A 4,885-nucleotide genomic window follows, 5' to 3' on the forward strand; every position below is an offset into this window, starting at 1 on the left:
GTACTGATGGAGGGAGGGATAGAGGGGAGCGAGAAGGAATGAGGGAGGGTAGGAAGGAAGGAAGGAAGGAGAGAAAAGAATGAACGGGGGAGAGATAGTGAAAGAGGAGAGAGAATTAGAGACAGTGTTGAATGATGATAGAGAGAGAGAGAGAGAGAGATAGAGAGAGAGAGAGAGATTACAGTAAGAGTTTTTGAGTAATTTTCCCACTTCCCTTCCCTCCCCCCTCCCACCCCCCTTACCTCTCACACCTCTCACCCCTCCCAGACCTCTCACTCTTCCCTCACCTCTCACCCTCACTTCCTTCCATAATATCTAATACATGCATGGATCATTACCCAACTCTTCTCTCTCTCTCTCCTCTATCGCCCATTATTACCTCCCCCATTAATCTTGTTTACCTCCATCCCTCACCTTGTCCCTCACCTCTCACCTTGTCCCTCACCTCTCACCCTATCCCTCTCACTTCTCTACCCCACCTCTCACCCTCTTATCTTCATCCCTCTCACCTCTCACCCTGTCCCTCTCACTTCTTACCCTCTACCCCACCTCTTCTTCTCACCCTTCTACCTATCATCCCTCTCACCTCTCACCCTCTCCCTCACGTCTCACCCTCTCCCTCACCTCTCACCTCTGTCCTCCTTCCTCTTAGCCCCTTGTTCTCTCCTCTTCCTTCATCCTTCTCTCCTCTCCCTGTCTACACTCACCATCAACATGCAAAGGCCAATCACGTGAAATAATGGGTGTAGGACGGGCGGTGGGCGGGGATGGTAGGTGTGGGCGGGGATGGTAGGTGTGGGCGGGGATGGTAGGTGTGGGCGGGGATGGTAGGTGTGGGCGGGGATGGTAGGTGGGTGGGGATGGTAGGTGTGGTGGGGATGGTAGGTGTGGGCGGGGATGGTAGGTGTGGGCGGGGATGGTAGGTGTGGGTGGGGATGGTAGGTGTGGGCGGGTGTAGTTAGTGTGGGTGTAGTAATAGTTATACACCCACTTTTCTTTACCCTGAAGGTCGATTGTATTAAGAAGAATATCTACTCAAACATTCTCCATCCCACCCACCCATTTCCCACCCTCTGCCACCTCCTGTCTCTCCACCCACCTCAAACACTCCCACCTACTATACCCATCTCAATCATAATGGGTGTGTGGGGATGAATGGGTGTAGGTGTGGGAGTGAGTGTGTGTGGGTGAGTTGGGGTGTGTGGGTGAGTGGGTGTGGAGGATGAGTGGGTGTGGAGGATGAGTGGGTGGGAGGATAACAGAGAGTAGTAACAGTTACACCCACATCTCACACCTCCATCCTATTCACACCACCCACTCCCACCTACTCCCTAAATTCCACCCATTCTCTGACACCCCATCTGGTCTACCCGCTCCTCTCGCTATTCCAACCTATTCCACTGACCCTCTTCCACCCACGCCTTCCACCCACGGCATCCACCCACGCCTTCCAACCAACTTCACCTATTTTCTCGACCCCACCCATTTAATCGCCCACCCTTTCCACCCACCCCACCCATTCCACCCACCCCACCCATTTCATATCCGCCCCACCCACCGCATCACCCCTCTGTTCCCACATTTCCATAATTATAATGATCTTGGGTGATATCAGCGTTAAACTGCCGCCCCACCCCCGCTGCCTGCCCCGCGGGGGAGGAGCGTGGGCAGGGGAGAAATGGGGAGGGGAGAGAAGCGAGGGTGAGTAAGGGAGGAAAGAGAGAGAGAAAGAGAGATAGAGAAGAAGGAAACAGAGAGAGGAAGAGGGTGATAAAGGGAGGGAGAGAGAGAGAGAGAGAGGATCAAGAATAAGGAGGGTGAGATATGAAGCCAATACAAAAGGAAAAGAGAGAGGAGAAAATAACAGAAAAGTGGTATAGGAAAACACTAACGATGGAAGGGAAGCAATGAAAATAATAATAAAGGAGAGAAATAGGGAAAAAGAAACACAAAAGAGGAACGGAAGACTAAAAGAAACAGGGAGATAGGAGGGGAGGGCAGGAGAGGGAAAGGGGGAATAACAACGAATGCAAAACAGGGAGGGAAAGAGGAGAGAAGGGGGATGGGATGGGAGGGGAGTGTGTACGTGTATAGGGAGGGAGTGTTAAGATCTCCTATGGGATGTGGGAGAGAGAAAATAACGGGAGAGGGAGAGGGTGTGGTGCAAGCCAGAGGAGGTGATGGGAGGGAGAGGGGGGTGAGAGGGGTGTGATGGAAAGGAGAGGAAGCGACGAGAAAGAAGGAAGAGTGTGATAAAAGAAATGGGGAATGATGGAAGGGAGAGGAGGTAATGGAAAGAAGAGAGTGTGATGGAAAAGAAGAGAGTTGTGAGAAAGAAGAAGGGAATAATGGAAGATAGAGAGAGAGAGAGAGAGTGATGGAAGTAAAAGGGAAATGACGGGAAAGAAAAGAGAGAGATCTGAAGGAAGGAAGAGGGAAGGTGATGGAAGAGAGAGAGAGAGAGAGAGAGAGAGAAGGGTGTGGTGGAAGGGAGGGACACACAAAAGACTAGGCCGCCGTAGAACAGAAGCTAATAGCACACTGGAGACATAATGCTGTACTTAAATTTGTGGCCCCTTCCCCTCCCTTTCTTCCCTCCCTACCCCCCTACCCTCTATTTTCTCCCTCATTTCTACTCTCCCCACCCACCCTTCAAGGATCACAACAGACGGGGTAGGCAGTGTTACTTGTAGTAGTGGTATGTGTAGAGGTGGTGGTGGTAGTGGTGGTGGTGGTAGTGGTAGTAGTGGTGATTCTGAGTGTATTTAGTGCGTGTGTGTGTGTGTGTGTGTGTTTTGTGCTCCACTTCTGAGTCTACGTTCTTCGTTCACAAGTAAGTTATATGTAATGTGAAAAGCTGTTTTTGTTTTTTTATTGTATAGTGTGTGTGTGTGTGTTTGTTTGCTTGTGTGTGTGTGTGTGTGTGTGTTTGTTTGCTTGTTTGTGTGTGTGTGTGTGGGGTTGTGTTTGTGTGTGTGTGTTGTTTGCTTGTTGTGTGTGTGTGTGTGTGTGTGTTTGTCTTTTTTATGTATTTGTATGTTTATGTGTGTGTGTTTGTTTGCTTGTTTGTGTGTGTGTGTGTGTGTGTGTGTTTGTTTGCTTGTTTGTGTGTGTGTGTGTGTGTGTGTTTTGTGTGTGTGTGTGTGTGTGTGTGTGTGTTTGTGTGTGTGTATGTGTGTGTGTGTGTTTGTGTGTGTGTGTGTGTGTGTTTGTTTGCTTGTTTGTGTGTGTGTGTGTGTGTGTGTTTGTTTGCTTGTTTGTGTGTGTGTGTGTGTGTGTGTGTGTGTGTGTGTGTGTGTGTGTGTGTGTGTGTGTGTGTGTGTGTGTGTGTGTGTGTGTGTGTGTGTGTGTGTGTGTGTAGTTCTGACTTGGTTGTTATGTAATAGGACTAAATCATTACACAAGCACCAGGAAAACTTTAAATCAACAGAAAAAAAAGAACTCCCGGTTGTTGTCATTTCTCAAAACAAACTAAAAATAGTCTAATAATGACGTCATAGGTCAAGTAAATCCGTGACTCACAGCTGCTTGAGGCTTCCTGTGCTCACTCGACCATCTAACTCGAACAAACGGACAACTTAATCACGTAGAGATCGTGAAGCATGTATGGTCTGCTTCACTGAATGATCCGAACGGTGGTACGGTTTGCTCACCAGGTAACCAGAATCACCTGAGGTAATTCTCGATTAGGATAATTCTACCTCAATGGTTCATTCATTTTAGTTATTTCAATATTCGAAGGTTTAATCATTGACTTAATTCATATAAACAGTTTGAACACTCGAATATTGAGCTTCATTCTGATAATTCAAACATTCGATCCCTTTCTCAATCCAGTAATTCGGACGGTATGAACCTATAGCTAATGAGATAATTCGAACTATTAAAATGTTTGATTATAAGGCCATACCACATCACCAATCAAACAAAACTTCCCATTCGAAGCTTCATTAACTCAGATATTTTTTCCTTCTTTTTCGAATTAAGCCCAACAAGATTTTTTATCACCACAACTACGTAGTATAATGAGTTTAATGATTCATTTTTGTTCTTAATTCGTGAGCCGGAACGAGTCCTCACTAACTTACTGCGTCGAGGCTCCGGTCGCGTAAATATAGGGCGTGAGGCACATTGTTTACATCCGTCCGTGACGTCATCGTGGCCAGATGGGTGCCAGTTTGTTTATTATTTTGATTTTTTGGTTTTTGAGGTTTGTTTGTGGGGTTTATGGAGGTGTTTTTGTGTGTGTATGTATTTATGGAAGCGTATGTTTGTTAGTTTATTGTGTGTGGGGGGGTTGGGTGATGGTTTGTATGGATGAATTTATGCTTTTCTTTATTTGTCAAGATTTGTGTGTGTGTGTGTGTGTGTGTGTGCATGTCTGTATGTATCTATATTCATGTACATTTGTATGTGTAAGTTTGTGTGTGTGTGTGTGTGTGTGCATGTCTGTATGTATCTATATTCATGTACATTTGTATGTGTAAGTTTGTGTGTGTGTGTGTGTGTGTGTGTCTATGTATGTGTGTGAATTTGAAAGTATAAATGCGTATTGTAGTGTATACTGTATATGCATGTGAATATTTCAGTGGTTGTGTGTGTGTGTGTGTGTGTGTGTGTGTGTGTGTGTTCATGCATGCCTACTTAGATGTGCATATGTACTCTCTCTCTCTCTCTCATCCTCCCACCCATCATCTTTCCTTCCCACCCTTCCTCCCTCCGGACCATCTCTCCCTCCTCCCTCCCTCCCTCCGGACCATCCCTCCCTCCCTCCCTCCCTCCCTGTCTCTCTCTGTCTCTCTTGTCTCTCCCTCCCTTGACCAATTCTTCCTGGTTCAAGTACAAGGGAGGCGCTCGTCTCAATTCAATAAACACACGGACAGAT

The sequence above is a fragment of the Homarus americanus genome, unplaced genomic scaffold (assembly GCF_018991925.1).
Source record: "Homarus americanus isolate GMGI-L3 unplaced genomic scaffold, GMGI_Hamer_2.0 scaffold31037, whole genome shotgun sequence".
NCBI classification, from domain to species: Eukaryota; Metazoa; Arthropoda; class Malacostraca; order Decapoda; family Nephropidae; genus Homarus; species Homarus americanus.